This window comes from Bos indicus x Bos taurus, chromosome 5 (genome assembly GCF_003369695.1).
Source record: "Bos indicus x Bos taurus breed Angus x Brahman F1 hybrid chromosome 5, Bos_hybrid_MaternalHap_v2.0, whole genome shotgun sequence".
NCBI lineage: Eukaryota > Metazoa > Chordata > Mammalia > Artiodactyla > Bovidae > Bos > Bos indicus x Bos taurus.
In genome coordinates this window covers 53,731,453-53,749,484 of record NC_040080.1, presented here as the reverse complement: position 1 = coordinate 53,749,484, position 18,032 = coordinate 53,731,453, and the positions used below count along the sequence as shown (strand labels likewise).

The window sequence follows — 18,032 nt, the reverse complement described above, 5'->3', positions numbered from 1 at the left end:
TATAGTCCTCATCGCTTTGACTTTCTGTGGAAGGATCTCCACTAGAGTAATCAAGCTGGTCTCTTATACCATCTGGCTTTTTGTTCTTAGCCAATTGGGCTTACCCAGGGAATGGGCTCTTTCCTTTGGTGGAGAAGCCCAGAGAAAGGGCAGGGCCATCCTGGGTTAGCTCCTGGTCAGATAGGAGGTGAAGGTGGTCCCAGATTGTTGGCAGGGGGTTTTCTCAGGTATTGCAGTTGGTAAAGAATCCACCTGCCTGATATAGGAGACCAAGAGACATGAGTTCAATCCCTGGGTTCAGAAGATCCCCTGAAGAAGGAAATGGCAACCCATTCCAGTATGCTTGCTGGGAAAATCCCATGGACAGAGGAGTCTTGTGGGCTACACCATGGGGTCATAAACAGTCAGACACAGCTGAGCATGCATGCTATTGGCAGAGGATCTGAATGATTTTGGCTCTGTCTTCCTGCAGGGATTCTCAGTTAGATGATTAAACTACTGTACTCGCCTGTGAAGGAGGCCTGCAGTTTCATGAAAATTCAATTCAGGGGCATATTAGCAGGCTTAGGTGATTTAGCGAACCACATGCTCCAAACAGCTTTACCTGTCATAAGGCAGTGCATGGACTTTACCTGTCTGACTCCTTGTCTCTCTTAGGTACTTTAGAACTTGGATCTGGGAAAAGTGGTATAATAATGTGACATCCTAAAATGATAAAGTCATTTTCAATCTAATATCTGTATTGCCTACTAGACTGACAGGTTCATGGAAAGCGTAGCTCCTATATTTATTTGTTTCACCATTGTCCTCCCAGTGCCCATCATAGTGCCTGGTATACAGTAGGCAACAAATATATATTTTAGAGTACATAAGTGAATGTGTCTTTTAATTATTCTTTTAGTACAGCCCTTGTTTTACTGTGCCTGGGATGCTGTGACAAATCACTGTAGACTGGGTGGCTTATGTAACAGACATTTATCATCACAGTTCTGGAAGCCAGTAAGTCCAGGATCAAGGTGCTGGCAGATTTGGTGTCTGGCGAGGGCCTTCTGGATGGTTTGCAGACAGACACTGTCTTGCTGTATGCTCATGTGGCAGAGAAGGACAGACAGACAGAGGCAGAGAGAGCAAACTCTCGTCCTTTCTTCTGCTTATAAAGACACTAATCCCATCCTGGGAGCTCTACTCTCATGATCTCTGACCATCTTTAAATCTAATTAGCTCCCTAAGGACCCATCTTCAAATCCCATCCCATTGGGAATTAGGGTTTCAGCATATGAATTTTGAGGAGACACAATCACCAAGTCCAAAGTAGTCTCTGACGTGGAACTGGTGCTTATTAGCAAATACTGATTTGAATCAGAGCTACGATTTCAAAGATGGGGATGGTGGCAGGAGGCATATTCTGGTTCATTCTTCCTGGTGCTTTACCCCAGCACTCCCTGTTTCTGAGTGAGTACAAACAACCACTGAAGCCCACCCTGCATGTGTGCTATGTTGCTTCAGTTGTGTCTGACTCTTTCGACCCTATGGACTGTAACTCTCCAGGCTCCACTGTCCATGGGATTCTCCAGGCAAGAATACTGGGGTGGATTGCCATTTCCTATTCCAGGGAACCTGCGTATGTTATGTCTCCTGCATTGGCAGATGAGTTCTTTACCATGAGCGCCATCTGGGAAGCCCTTGAAGCCCACCAGAACTGGCTTGTTAGTTTGCTTTTGGTAGGGGATCTTAGTTCCCTGATCCTGTGCCAATAGCTCAGTTGGTAAGGAATCCACCTGCAATGCAGGAAACCCCAGTTCAATTCCTGGGTCAAGAAGATCCACTGGAGAAGGGATGGACTACCCACACCAATATTCTTGGGCTTCCCTCATGGCTCAGCTGGTAAAGAATCCACCTGCAATGCAGGAGACCTGGGTTTGATCCCTGGGTTGGGAAGATCCCCTGGAGAAGGGAAAGGCTACCCACTCCAGGATTCTGGCCTAGAGAACTCTATGGACTGTATAGTCCATGGGGTCGCAAAGAGTCAGACACAACTGAGTGACTTTCACTTAGTTCCCTGAGTGACTTTCACTTAGTTCTCTGACCAGGGGTGGAACCTGTACCGCCTCTGCAGTAGAAGCTTGGAGTCATAACCCTGGACTGTCAAGAAAGTCCCCCTACCTGAACTTTTCTGTGTTGCTTCTCAGCCTGGTGCCTGTGGTGGGGGTGGGGGAATTAGAGAGAGATGGGAACCCACTGATTTCCTGTTTGCATGCCTCACCTCAAGAACTGTGGAAGAGAATTTATATTTTATTGAAAAGTGCAAAATTTGAAGTGAAAGAGGAAATGAGGGCATCTAACAACAATAGTAATAAGATTGAGAATCTGTTCCACATTCCACATAGACAAAGAGCATCCATTTCATTTCCTTGCATGAGTGATTCTGTCCAGGCACTGGCCCACCTCCCACATCCATGGGTTTTTTTTGGGCCATGCCTCCTGCAGGGTGACTCCACCTAGATTCTCAATTAAGAACGGAACATTTTCTTCACTTTCACCACACAGAGGAATGATACTGTGTGTGGAACATCTGCAAATCTCAAGTGTGGGCCTCATGCAGTACCAGTTTCCCACACATAAATCTTTCTGTGAACTGAGGTCCACTGATACTTGCCTTTATAGGTGAGTGTGAGGCCAAGCACACATTGTCCTTTGGAGCAGAAAACCAAGACCCCACTTTCCAAAGGAAAAAAGTCTACAGTTTTAGGAGATTTGAACAATAGCTTACGATCCTGTTGCTTGTCTGCCTTTTCCTCCTGCCCTGCTCCACTTTAGGTGCCTGGGAGCTCACTCCTCAGGCAGCTGTAATCTGAGACTCTCAGAGTTGGAAGGTGTGGCCTCTTCACCCATCCAGAGCTAGTATTCCTCCTCAGCTTGTTCAGTCCAGCCTGTTTTCCCTTCTCTGTGGGCAAGGAGGTGGCGATGTCTTTGAGATCTATCTTCACTTCATCTTCAGACAGCTTGTATTACTCAGTCATGTTCGATTCTTTGCAACCGCATGTACTATATGGCCTACCAGGCTCCTCTGTCCATGGAATTCTTCAGGCAAGAATACTGCAGGGTTTGGCCATGCCCTCCTCCAGGGGATCTTCCCAACTCAGAGATCAAACCCAGGTCTTCTGCACTGCAGGCAGATTCTTTACCATCTGAGACACCAGGAAAGCCCTGCTTAAATCAAGTGAATTTGCTGCTTAATGCCCTAGATGCCCAACTAGGGAATGGCTAAAAAACCAAGCAAATGAAAAACTGGTGCTTCCATGTGATAGAATGTAATGCAGCTATTAAAGATCCCATTTTAGGGAAAAATATTGAATCCCCTGGGAAGAGGTTTATGATATATTATTAAATAAAAAGAGCATGTTATAGGGTGATATGTATAGCACAGTCCAGATAGATAGATGATAAATAGGTGACTGAGTGAGTGAGCAAGTGGACTTGAAGAATGATGAGTCCTTTGAAACAGTTAACTCCACCCTAAGGAACTGTGTTTCTATAATCTTCCCTTTTGCCCTTGTAGTGGTAGCCACTCAGTCATGTCTGACTCTTTGCAACCCCATGGACTATAGCCCACCAGGTTCCTCTGTTCATGGAATTCTCCAGGCAAGAATACTGGAGTGGGTAGCCATTCCTTTCTCCAAGGGATCTTTCTGACCCAGGGGTCAAGGGTCTCCAGCATCATAGGCAGATTCTTTACCATCTAAGCCACCAGGGAAGCCCATATTTGGTCTTACACTATCTAGAAAGATTAGTAGAGACTTCTAGAAGGAAAACAATCTTATAGTTATTCAAACACAAAAATGCAGAGAATTCAGGGGATGGTGCCACACCATTGTTCCTTTCCAGTCCATCTACTGAGTCAGCAGTAATCACCAGGAACCAGCCCTTCCTCCACTGGTCTCCCTTCCCCATTGTTTCCTCTCTCTCTCCATGGTTTTTCCATCCTCGGACATTTCTGCAGCATCTCAGCTCCATCCTAACATGAACAGATCCTTATAGTCCTCTACAGAAGCAGGTATAGGGCTTCTAGAAGTATCAGAATGGGGTATTATTGAGATGAACTCTTCTTGCTGATATTCAGTCCATCACATATAATTTAAGGTATGATCTACATTAAAAAAAAAAAAAAAAAAAAAACCCTATCAAGATTATGGAGAACAGAAAAACTCATTAAGTTACCATTGACTTTTCCATATAATTAGGCAGATGTGATGATAAAATGTATTCACCTCGAAGAGAAAATTTCCGGTTTTTATGGAAAGCAGATGAGTTACCAAATCATAACCATGGTTACACTTGAAGTAGCATTTTCTATATCTTAAAGTACTCTCCTCTCTCTTTTAATGGTCTCTTCACCCATCTCTGTATTCCTTTACCTCCTGAAAAAAAAAAAAAAAAAAATTCACCGCACCCTCTATTTGCATCACTTCTTAGAGAACATTTGACACATGAATGCTTCTTCTGTGCAAAGCAGGAGCTATGGGGTTTCTGATTCAGGTCAGAGTTACTGAAGCTGAAAAGAACAGACAGACAAGAAACTGGAGGAAATCAACGGGGCAGTGAGGTGAGCTCTCTAGCTTAGATCAGAGGAGGCCTTTGGGGGAGTAGGGAATATGGAATGGGTAGCTCATATGACCATGGAGGGCTGAAGTCTTGACCTGGTTCTGGAGCCCACTGGAAAGGCAACCACAAAGTTGGGACAGTAGGGGCTCCCCTCCTGCCCCTCTGCCATTATCCTGGCCCAGATTCTGTTCCTGGCTCATCTCCCTCTCTCTTTCTTAGGTGGGGTGCTCAGCTGTTCTGGACAACAGAATGGGAAGTCGCTTAGATGCCCTGGAGCCTTGCTTTTGTGGTTCTGATACAGAGCATTAGACCTAATTTAATTTGAAAATAATACAGAAAGATGAAAGGGAATCCCACTTGAGCTTCTCATTTTAAAAAGAGTTTAAAAAAAAAAAAAAGATGATGTGAGCCCAAGACCTGAACCTCAAAGGAGGCCCTCTGGTCAATGGAGGCAGACAGGCCCAGATGTTTTTCCCATCTGTGTCTTGTCCCTCTGGCATGAGGGCTGGATGAGGAAGGGAGGTTCACAGCAGAGGATCAGGCCAACTTGCTGATGCTGCCCTCTTATTTAGCTCATGGAAATTTCATAGCATCTAAGGTCTGGCTTTCCCCATGGATTTGAGGGGAAACCTCCTATAGCCCTCTTGAACTGGTTTCATGGAAGGAACTTCGATACTGTGAAAAATTTCACCCAAGATTAATTGAACTTGACATCCTGAATGTCTTTCGCATGATGTACTGAGGTAGTATTTTCGAAAATGTCAGTATCTGATACTCGGTGTGTGGTTTTTAGATGTCTAAAGTATTCCCACTTCTCAAATTTCCTTTAAAAAGTTTGGAATGCAATACATTTCTGGGTTTTCTTTGTTTCAGATGAAACTCCACCTTGCTACAACAGAGCTAAATATACTCCAGATCAACAGTTCATTACACACACACAAATACTGAAGGACATCCAGAGTGAGCGGCTGACCTCAACTGAACACAAACCATTCTCTACTTTCTGGGAAATTAGAATCACAGGCCAGCTTTACATTAAATGGAAAGTGTACGCTACCATCTTGTGGACAAAATATAAATAACACCGAAATCTGCTGAAGACTACATAACTGTTCTCCGTATTATGCTGAACATCTGTCTTGTCCTGGGTTCCCCCATGCCCTCATGATGACCAGCTCTTGCAGTTTGGAACTTTGGTCTTGAGTGATCTCTATCAACAAAATCAGGTATAATACAACATGAAGAAATGGGAGTTTGCTGAGAACATTGTGGAACGCAAATGCCTGAGACCTGGGTTCTTGACTCTAGCTTCTTCTCGTTTCCATTTTTCCAACTGTAAAATAACTCTTGTCACCTCACACAGCACACCCAGGTTTCTGGGTGAGGTTGACAGAGTTAGGTTTGCACAGTGTCCTGTGGAGCTGAATGATTTAAACCAAGATAAATTAGTTTATTAATCAGTTATTTTCTAATGAATGTAAAACTTGGTTATTTTTCTCCTGAATGGTTTTTATGCATACACTAACTCATTCAGTTAATCTTAAAGGAAATCAACCCTGAATATTCATTGGAAGGACTAATGTTGAAGCTGAAGCTCCAATACTTTGGCCATCTGATACGAAGAGCCGACTCATTGGAAAAGACACTGATGCTGGGAAAGATTGAGGGCAAGAGGAGAAGGGGTGACAGAGGATGAGATGGTTGGATGGCATCACTGGCTCAATGTATAGGAGTCTGAGCTAACTCTGGGAGATAGTAAAGGACAGGGAAGCCTGGCATATTGCAGTTCACGAGATTGCAGAGTCGGACATGACTTAGTTATTGAACAACAACAACTCACTCACAGACACACATTCCCACTTCCCATGCACTAAAGAAATGACATTCTAGAATGTGGAAACATGAATGGTGTCATCACAGCTGAATAAAGAAGAAGAGGAAGATGCAGAATTCCAGTGTCTTAGGGTGGACAAGCGGAGAAGGCAATGGCACCCCACTCCAGTACTCTTGCCTGGAAAATCCCATGGACGGAGGAGCCTGGTAGGCTGCAGTCCATGGGGTCGCTAGGAGTCGGACACAACTGAGCGACTTCACTTCCACTTTTCACTTTTATGCACTGGAGAAGGAAATGGCAACCCACTCCAGTGTTCTTGCCTGGAGACTCCCAGGGACAGGGGAGCCTGGTGGGCTGCCATCTGTGGGGTCGCACAGAGTCGGACATGACTGAAGCGACTTAGCAGCAGCAGCAGCAGCAGGGTGGACAAGAACCTCCAAGCTCATCACACCGTATCACTTTTATAATACTTGCATTACTTGTACAATGTTCAGCCACTCTATGAACATAGTCTTCCAGAATATAAGAAAGTACTGGCAATGGTAACCACATAAAAGACAGAAACAAATTCTGGTACAAATTTACATGGATAGAGGGGTGTTCAAGAAGGAGGGGACATAGGTATAGATATATATCGCTGATTCATGTTGATGTTTGGCAGAAACCAACACAATACTGTAAAGCAATTATCTTTCAAAAATAAATAAACTTAATTAAAAATTTTACATGGATACATTTTTGGTTACTACACAGAGAGAGATGACTGAAATTAAGCTAGGCACTAGAAAATCTCTAGGCTTCCCAGTTGGCACAGTGGTAAAGAATCTACCTGCCATTGCAGAAGATGCAAGAGACACATGTTTGATCCCTGGGTCAGGAAGATCTCCTGGGGTAGGAAATGCCACCCAACTCCAGTGTTCTTGCCTGGAAAATTCCATTGACAGAGGAGCCTGCTGGGCTATAATCCATGGGGTAGAAAAGAGTCAGATATGACTGAGCACACACACACACAGGTTGTAGTCTATTTATAGTAAGCAAATGGCTCTCATGCCTGCTAGAGCTTAAAAGATCTAAAGTTAGAGGTTTCCAGTGTTAAAGGTTCTTTCATCTAGGGAAGGTCTTTCATTAGGAAAGCAAGACATCTACCATAAGCTGAAGGTGTTGTATCCCATTAATTTTTCCTTTAAGCATCATGTCTAAGTTAAGGATATATGTGTATATGTGTTCTATGTGTTTTTCTTACTCATAGGAAAATCACGGCTTTCAGATTGATCCTAGTGGAAAAGTACCACTTAGGAAGACATCATAATATTCATTTTTGTTGTGATCACATACTGTAACTGGTCTTTCATTGTTTTCCTAATTGTATAAAAGAAATAATGTATGTCTTCTCTGTCTCCCTTAGAGAGATTGCTAAGAATATAATATCGCTATCCCTGATTCATTTCACTAATCTCAGTATTTATATTTCTGTTACAACTTTGCAATAGAAGGCAGAGCCTATTTCTAAAGAAATATGTTCACCTTAACTTTATTTACTGTCAGTGTTGAAGCACTGAGCTTCTACAAATAGAAAAGTTCTGAAACCACAAGAAAATGACAACAACAGTAGCAAAGACAGACAAGGCCTAGGCGGGAACCTGTTCCCAGCACTGGCTCTAGGAAGGTCAGGGGAGAATTAAAATTTTACTCACCCTTCGAGAGTTCCAAGCCTTCTTGATCAATTCCACTTGTCTCTGCATTTTTATTTATTTTTTTGACCTCTCTCCTTGGGATAGGGAGTCTAGTCTGTTTGTTTGTTTTCACCTTGTCACCAAAAGTATAAATGTAGTCTCGGAGGGGAGGTTGTTACTTTAAAAGGTCTGCGGAAGCTTTAAAAAGAAAGGTGAAATAGACCATGCCTTGACTAGCTATGAAACCACCAGTGCTAAATAAAGTACCTTAAAATCAACAAGAAAATTTCCTGATTTGATAAGAAGGAACCTTCTGTATTGCATTGTTTTCCACAGTTTAGACATGGTATTTTCAATTTCTGTATATTTTTATACAAATAATGAATTTTTGAATGTTAATACTAGCATTTTATCACAAAAATTTCATGGTTCTTCTTGTGCTTCAGAAACTGCTACATTCCTAAATGTATTCTTACATAGTATTTATTACATATATCCCTACATATTTGGTATAGCTTCAAAGTTATTCTTGTCTCCAATGGAACATGTCTCCAAATTAATAGTGGAACTCAATAAGAAAGCAAGGCTCAATGTCCAGAATGTTACCGGAGAGTCAGCTCTTTATGTGCTTTGTTCTGTATTTGAAAACTTTGTGTAACAGACATAAAAGATAATCTGAGAGTTGAAGGTGTTATATAAATTCCAAAAGAGCTCAAGGATAGGACGAAGGATGTTATTTATTGAGTGTCTGCAATGTAACAGGTAGTCTGCCAAGAGTTTTCCATTTCCAGTCTGACCGTCTCCATTCCAAGCTTGGTATGTACGAGTGGCTCACGCAAGTCAGAATTAGAAGTACTAGAGTAATATTCAAAGCCCACACCCTCTTTAGGCCGTGCCTGTGGTTCCTATATAAAGATTGAAGTGTGCCCTGGGTGAGTTTGGATAGAAGAGTAAATCTCACAAAGCAAAGCATCCACCTAGAAAATTTCCAATGAATATTTTGGCTAAATTAGATTGGATCTTGAGAGAGAAGTTGATACGGATTTCGTGGATCCCTGCAAAGATGCCAGGCCTAATGCTATGAGGAGGTGTGAGACCTCTGATACCGTGGAAAGAGCAGGTCACAAATCCTGAATCCAAGAGAATGCCCACCAGTAAGTGGGCAGGATGAAGAAAAGAGCCTTGGATTCACAACCAATCCAATAGGCAAGGTGAGGGGTAGTCTCATGACTCTTCCCCATTTCAAGTCAGGAACATGAAACCCAGTGAAATAAATTACTTATTCAAGGTCACACATCAAATCAGCCTCCAACCCAAGGTCATAAACGAGTCCCTGTCACCCAGCCCATTGTTTTTTGCTCCACAGTTTTAAAAGTGCAGGCTTTCTGTCTTTCCTAAGCCCTTTATTTCTCCCCAGTGGGTGTGAACAAATAAACAAATTCCAATGAGAGCACCCAACCCAGTCTGGGCTTCCATCTCTGTTGGTCTGACAGCTTTCTGGTCCCTAAATGAAATGATCCCATATTAAGCCTTGGTGCACGTGGAGGGAGGGAAAGCAGACAGTGTGGGAGAAGCAGGAGTCAGTATTAGTTTTCTCATTTAATTAACTGCATTCAACAGAGTGAATGCCATAGGCAAATAACTACAGGCCAGTAACACATCCCTTAAGGAATACTTGGGGCCCATTTTTTTCAGCCCATTAGTGACCAGAACAGCCTCATAACTCAGGTCTGCCAAAGCCAAAAGAAAAATGTGTATAATTGGAAAAAGGTTGAAAACAATCCTGGATAATAAATTACACTTACTCAGTTCCTTTGTCCTTCCAACTCTACAGCTAGCATCACATTTCATAAGGGAGCCACGGAGAAGAGGCAAATGCCGAGAGGGAGCCTGTACTTATTAGACACCAGAGGGAGGCCTCCGAGATTAGTGGAATCAGTTGTTTACTTAGAGTCTGCTAAGCTGAAGGGTGCATCAGGCCAAGGAGGCTTTGGGCTGCCTGCTCCCCTCAAGATCCAGAGCACACATGGCCCCACGGCTTGACCATTATCTATAGGAAAGTTGGCAGGAAGAGCTTAACCAAATCTCTTCCAATTAGGTGTTCTGATAATCTAAATTCCCTTGTGCAAATGCCAGCTACCTACCTCATCTCCTTGGACCGCCGGAGTTATAATCTTCCCTGACATTTCATGGATCTTCCTCTCCAGGAGATTGCCGTTCAGTAAAAGGAAGATGAAATGGAGGTCTCCTGCTTACTAAGTGCATTTTCTGTAATATGCAGATATATAAACACGCGTGCGCGCATACACGCTGGTGTCTCGTGTGGATCAAAACCAGCTGGAGTGCATTTGTCAGGGAGTGCCAAGCTTCAGTCGTCTCAGAACTTGAAATGGATCCTCCCTGTTTCCTGGGATGCCTCTTCTGGATGTTTGCTTATCCTGCTGCCAGTGATGCATGAATTTGATCATTTCGATCCTTGTCCATAAAGACATTGGTGGACTCATATTTTGAAGCCCCCCAAACTCCTGAGAGAGGCAGGGGAACCAAGGCAGCTTGACCTCCCTCCCTTCTGAGAAGCTCCCATTACTGTCCCCTGCGTGGACTACCACTTACTTATCCCGTCTAGCATGTAGACTAGCTTTGCCTGCCATTGTCCTCACAGGAACATATCCAACAAGAGCTGCCATGCCCAGCGGCATGGGTTGTATGGTGAGGGATGCTGGGGAAAGGATTTGCTTACAAGAAACATCCTCTAGAAGTGGCCCCTTTCCAACATTGTTAAGATACCACATTCACCTCACATTTACTATTATCTATTGAGATTGAAAGCAGGAGGAGAAGGAGATGACAGAAGATGAGGTGGTTTGATGGCATCACTGACTCAATGGACATGAGTTTGAGCAAGCTCCAGGAGTTAGTGATGGACAGGGAAGCCCAGCGTGCTGCCATCCATGGGGTCACAAAGAGTCAGACACAACTGAGTGACTAAACAACTGATTGTGAAAGCAAGGGCTTTCCAGGTGGCTCGAGTGGTAAAGAACCTGTCTGCCAATGCAAGAGACATAAGAGATGCAGGTTCGATCCCTAGGTGGGGAAGATCCCCTGGAGGAGGACTTGGCAACCCACTCCAGTATTCTTGCCTGGAGAATCCCATGGACAGAGGAGCTGGCAAACTACAGTCCATGGGGTCACAAAGGGCCGGACACGACTAAAGTAACTTAGCACAGCATGCACATTGTGAAAGCAAAGGTCAGTCTATTGGTTATTCTCTTTTTGAAAGATTCAGTAGTCAGACCATGGAGCTAGACAATGTCTGTTTATGCAAGGTCAGCCCCGTATACCTGTGGCAGATTCATTTTGATATTTGGCAAAACTAATACAATTATGTAAAGTTTAAAAATTAAATAAAATTTAAAAAAAAAAGAACCAAGATTTATTTCTGATTGTCAGAAAGTTGTTCTAATGTGACTTGAACAATCTCTGGCTCTTCCAGAATCCCTCCCACCAAAACCCTCCCAACCTCACCCCAGCAATTTTCAAAGCCCTGCTAATAAAGTAATTTCCTTGAAAGCGAGAATTTTACCTGTTCTATTCATCTCTGTGTTGGCACATCATATGCCCTAGACATACACTGCAGCAAGTTTAAAAGGAAGAAATGAGTAGAGAGAAAATTTTGAGCTACAGTCAGTGTTCAGAGAAGGAGAGTCTGTCCCTTTGACCATGAAGTCACTGGGGACTAAGCAGAGAGCAGGTCATGGGTGGGTAAGGTGTGGAGTATTGGATCTCTGGTGAGAGTAGCACACCCTACCTTAGTGTGTGCATGTACACACACACACACACACACACACACACACACAGCCTTTGGTTTAACCAGTGGCAACATCTTACTGCAAGCATGGATGTTGTGTTTAGATCTCTATCGGGGTGGCCAGCTTATCCCAAGAATTTCTTGTAGGTTCTGCATCCAGGGAACTCTTCCATTTCCAGCACATCATAATGATAGGTCACTCTATAGCCTCCAGATCTTCCTAAAGGGACAAATGGTAGTTGCCTTCAACGGTAGTTTCAATGGGAGTTTCTGAGTATCTGCCTCTATTTTTCTTACCTGCAAAACAAAGATAGCAACTTCATATGGTAGTCGTAGGATTAAATTAGAAGCTATAGACATTAAGATTATCAAGACAGAGAAAATTTATATTCTAGCTCAGTAGCCCTGAATGGGGCTTCCCAGGTGGCTCAGTGGTAAAGAATCTGCCTGCTAATTCAGGAGATGAAGGTTCAGTCCCTGGGTCAGGAGGATCCCCTGGAGAAGGAAACGGCAACCCACTCCAGTATTCTTGCCTGGAAAATCTCATGGATAGAGGAGCCTGGCGGACTACAGTCCATGGGGACCACAAAGAGCCAAACACAACTTAGTAACTAAACAACAACAAGCCCTGGATGAGTGTTTGTGAACACACTTTGTGAAGAGATGTAATTGTGCATCCGAAATGCTGCTGGAATTAGGAGAGTATCTTTTTCTTGAATACCTCTCTGCCCAGTTTTGCTGAGTCTATGCAGCTCTGGGTGAATCAGTGTCTCTTCTGTGAAGCCCCTCAACTCACTCCAGCCACAGTGGTTTCCCTTGCTTTCTAAGAATCTTAAGTCATGTGAAGAAAATTGTTCAGAATCACCATCATTAAGAGTATGTGCTCTGGAGTCAGTGAAGTGAATTTTGGCTCCACCTCTTAATATTAAGGTGACCTTGGGCAAATTAGCTAACCTTGTGGGGTTCTATTGTTTTCCTTTACTAAGTGGGAGCAATTTGAATAGTATCTGTCTCATTTGTAGTTGGGTGTATCGAATGAGGTAATGTTAAATGTGTGCCTTACATAGGCTAAATGATTAGATATGTTAGTTGCCCTGCCTTGAAATATATTTAATATTTACATGCTTAGAATCTTGATTCTTGTAGGATCTCCAATTTGGAGAAGGATCCTTTTGTAGTCAGTCCTAAAGGAAATCAACCCTGAATATTCATTGGAAGGATTTATGTTGAATGCTGTAGCTCCAGTACTTTGGCCACTTGATGCAAAGAGCGAACTCATTGGAAAAGACCTTGTTGCTGGGAAAGATTGAAGGCAAAAAGAGAAGCAGGTGACAGAGGATGAGATGGTTAGATAGCATCACCGACTCAATGGACATGAATTTGAGCAAACTCCAAGAGATAGGGAGCATGGCATGTTGCAGTCCATGGGGTCGCAACATGACTGAGCGACTGAACTATAACAACCCTTTGTAGTTATAATCTTTCATCTTCCCTAAACTTTTTATGTGCTTAACTGTGTTTCCTTCTCCTGAATTGTAAGTTCCTTGAGGCTAATAATAATAATGTTATCTGTACCACTTCCACCAAAACCACAGTAGTTACAGCATTTGGAGTGCTTTTTATTGTACCAGGCACTGTGCAAAGCAAATTGCCATCAACGGGGGAGCCCTAACTATGAAGCAGATACTTTACTGAGGTCACTTCATTAATCCCCATAACATCTCAGTGTGGTAGGGATTATTAGCTCCTCTTTACAGATGATTTTAGATAAGGTAGATATTAAGTAACTTCCCTATCAGCTGGGACTCACTGAAAACTGTCTGGTTCCAAAGCTCGTGCCTTTCTATATTGCTTAGGTCCTAGGATCACCTAAATTATCTGGTGCACTTCCCCTCACACACAGAACAAAGTGATGCTTCTCAAACTGTTCTGTGGATACAAATCCCTTGGGGGTCTTAAATAACTTCAGATACTGGTTCTGGAAGTCTGGGGCGGGCCTGAGGTTCTGCTTTGCTAACAGCTTCCAAGTGCTGCTGCTGCTATCCAAGGACAGCAAGGCCACATAGCTTGGTAGATTAGTAGGCGAAGTCTCTAGGATCTACATTTTCTGAAATTCTTGGGGCTGGAGATGGGCATGGTGAGGAGGATGGCAGGAAAAGAATATTGAGTGAAGCTGAATAAGTGACCAATCATATTTAGGTATTATTCCTAACTAGAGTGATCATACCTTGCTGTTCAGTCCCTCAGTTGTGTCCGACTCTTTGCGACCCCATGGACTGCAGCATGTCAGGCTTCCCTGTCCTTCATCATCTCCCAGAGCTTGTTCAAACTCATACCCATTGAGCCGATGATGCCACCCAACCATCTCATCCTCTGTACTCCCTTCTCCTGATCATACCTTGGGACCACTTTTATCTGTTTCTCTTAAATTCTATGATATTTGCTATTCCTCAGACTCCTCTGATGATCAGAATCAACTGGGGCTCTGATGAACCATGCAGCTTCCCCCGGTGCTTTACCAGGGTGGTCTCCAGAAATTTTTAATTTTAGCATGTTCTTTAGGTGACTCAGTATCAGAGAATTTTGGAAAATGCTATTAAGTGCTAAAGAAATTGCAAAAGCAGGCAGTGAATGAGTGGTGATGGAGTGAAGGAAGACTTGATAGGGAGGTAGGTAGGAGATGAAGTTTGTCTTTAAAAAATGAAAGGCCAAGCCAAAAGGAATTCTTGCACATCGGTTTAGATTGGTATAACCATTTTGGACAATTGCTTAATGATATCTTCCCATGTTGAACTACATCTATCCTATAAGCCAGCACTTTCACTCCTAGATATAGACCAAATAGAAATTCATGCACAAAGGTACCTAAAGTCTGAACAAAAATTTCATAGCAGCGTTATTTGTAATGGCCCCAAGCTTGAAATAAGTCGTATCTTCATCAATAGTAAAATGGAAAGATTGTATTGTAGTCATATGGTAGAATATTACACAGCAATGAAATGAATTGACCATTGCAATAAGCAGACACAAAATATGCATAATATGGTTTCTGTTATATGAAGTTCAAAAATAGGCATTTTTAAATCTATGGCATTAGAAATCGAGATGTGACTATATGTGGGGAGTTGGAGGGCCCCATGTCTGGAAAGGGACTTAGTAGGGAAACTTAAGTACTGATAGTATTCTATTTCTTAGCCTGGGTAGTAGTTATATGGATATGTTCATTGTGTGATTATTTATTCAGAGGAACACTTAACAAGTGTGTACTCTTTTCTATACAAATATATGAATACCATGTTTCAAGAAAACACACACAGTCACACCCACAGGGTTTGAAAAAGAAGAGGAGAGACCACAGCCCAGGTATGCTCTAGGAGAGGTTTGCAGGGACTATATTTCTCAAGGCTCATCTCAGGGATATGACATTGAACTGGCCTTCAAGGATTTCATTCTCCCCAATCTTATCATATAAAAATAATGTTAGACATTGGTTCTTCCTAAACCAGATATTTCTGAAGAAACTAGCCAAGGGCCACATCCATCTTTCTCTTGGAGAGACACTTAAACATCACTTACCCTGTGGACTAGTTTTGTTCCTGATTGAAAGGAACAGCCAAGATTCATTGCTGCTGGAAATTTGCCGTAATCATTGGGCATTACAGAGAATTATCAATAAAGTTTGATAAATCCTGTGACTAGTCAACCCAGTAATCACATGTTTCCGCTTTCCATCTCTCCACCCCCTCCCGAGACAAACAGACATGCCTATTCTTCTGGCTTCTGTATCCAACCTTGCAAAATTTACCTTCCACAGCTCCCAAGGCATGAGATTTGCTTTTTCTGATTACCCAGCTGGCCCTTAGTCCTGGCTTTATCTTCAAGCCAGAGGCCTGGGTGGTCTTTGAGAAACCTGACAAGAAGGTCATTAACAAAGAATCATATTCCCAAGTTGACCTTTCATGAAACCTCAAACTAAAATCCCCTTGGAGCCTTGTCTTCTCCTGGTTGAAGGTGGTACCATGGGAACTTGGGCAAGAAGTTGGAAGGATTCTGAAATGATGCAAAAGCAGAGCAATCCAAAGTGAGTAACATTTTAATAAGTTAGTCAATAGACACCAAATGGGAGGCAGGCGGTTACTATGCAAATAACTAGAGTAAAAGGAAATGAATTATAATAAGGGGCCACTTGCTCAGAGGTCATTTACCTAACTTTCAGGCGATCTGCCTCGGGACCTCAGTTTTTAAAGTAGGAGCTGCAAACTGACAGCTGGAGGTAACAGTGGCCCTCAGATCAGTTTGGTTTGGCTTGAACAGATAAGTTTGGCTGAGCTTTAAACTCAGGAACTTCACACTAAAATCCATGCTTACGGCTTCTCTTTAAAAATGGAAAGTTCTGGCAACATTTCCACATGTTAACAATTGCTGGAGCCACCATCTCCCATTGCTCTGCACCAGCCTGCTGTACTCATTTATACTGCTTGTCTGTAGGAATCAGGTTTTCTACCCTGCTATGACAGTGTCTGTCTTCAGAAACAAGTCCAATGTCCAATGAAAGGAGGTTTATACCTGCCCATGGGCTCTGCTGACAGGGTGGGCTTAGGCTGCCGTATTTTCTCTGATGTCCCCTCTCCCTCCAGCCCACCCACGTCTCAACCATAGCTGACTTCACCCTGGATGGTACCTGAATCAAAGTTGGCCCGTCTTGAAGCTTGCCAGGGACTTCTGGCCTGACAAGGAAAAGCAGGCAAGGATAATGGCATCCTTCACTCACAGTGTTGGAATTAGAAAATTGAGCAACCCTTGCCAGCTAGTGGGGGAGAAAACTGAGAGATTACGAAATGCATTTAGCATCACAGCAAGACAAAGCCTGAGTGAGCTGAGCTGCCTGGTGGAGAAAATCCACTTAGGGAGGAGACTAAATTGTGTACCAAAAGAGGCAATGATGAGACATGAGGTGGCCCTGAGAGGTTGAGAGCACAGACTTGCCCCTTGATGTCACGCTCAGTTCTAGTTCTGGTGACCTGCTGTACTTGGTTTCTCCTCCTTGGGTGTTGATGAGCTAGGAGACAGTCACCCCACTTGTCCTATATCCACTGTGCTTAGGGAAATAATACCCTGAACTTCCTCTGGGGAACCACACTAGCATGAGAGAAAAGCCCATGTGAGAATGAAGCCAGGCACAGGAGAGAGAAGACCCCCCCAACCTAAATGTTTCAGATCTTTCTTATTTCTCCAGAAATGACTGGAGAAATGAGAAATGGCTCCCAGAAAGGCTCTCTGAGCCTTCATTCAGCATATGCCTATATTTAAGGCACAGTGGAATAATGCAATCATGATAAAAATATATTTCATAAATGTTTATTGAGTATTATTTTCATAAACATGTATTGAGTACATCATGTATTGAGTACTGTTGGAGGCACTGAGTGGGAAACAGACATGGCTGAATCCCTACACTCAAGGAACTTATGATCCCTTGGAGAAGACAGAAAGCGTACATGAATTTTTATAACAAAACAGTGATATAAACACTATAGTCAATACTTGCCCATCCTGTCATCCTTAGGGAAGAGAGGTGAGGAAGTGACTCTCTCACACTGGGGTTGGGGGCAATTTGGTAATCTGGCTTCCTAGCAAATGAGAAGGAGAGATGACAGATGGAGACCAGTTTACAAGGAGGCACTGACAGCTGGGCAGTGTTGATGGGCATGAAGGGAGGAGACCAGAAAGGAAAGCCCAAGAAGTGGAAGCATAGCAGGACAGAGAGATCTCCTTCCCGGGGACTTGAAGCGTCATTGAATGACAACCTGTAGCCGCCTATTCATGCTGGTGCTGCTGGTAAGTCGCTTCAGTCATGTCCGACTCTGTGCGAACCCATAGACGGCAGCCCACGCCTTCATAGTGGAACTAAAACTGAATATCATGAAGGGGCAGAGAAGGAAGAGGTCACTGTGGATTTGGATGGTCAGAGAATTCTTCCCAAGGAGACTGGCCTTCAAAGTAGGGCTTTGAAGTTTACATAGGGTTTAGAAGAGGGTGAGTTTTAATGGAAGCGAGGGGCACTCCATGTGGAAGGAATCTGGGACCAAAGGCATCGGAAGCTGAAGCAGCCATC

The 18,032-nt window shown here is 43.3% G+C and overlaps 1 long non-coding RNA gene across 1 annotated transcript in view; it reads left to right on the top strand.

The window, feature by feature from the left end:
* LOC113892729 overlaps positions 1–6,206 on the top strand; it is a 92,613-nt gene extending 86,407 nt beyond the window's left edge. Inside the window, exon 4 of the long non-coding RNA XR_003511114.1 lies at positions 5,476–6,206. This is a non-coding gene — a long non-coding RNA (uncharacterized LOC113892729). The remainder of the gene's footprint in view (positions 1–5,475) is intronic.
* The last annotated feature ends 11,826 nt before the right edge of the window (positions 6,207–18,032 follow it).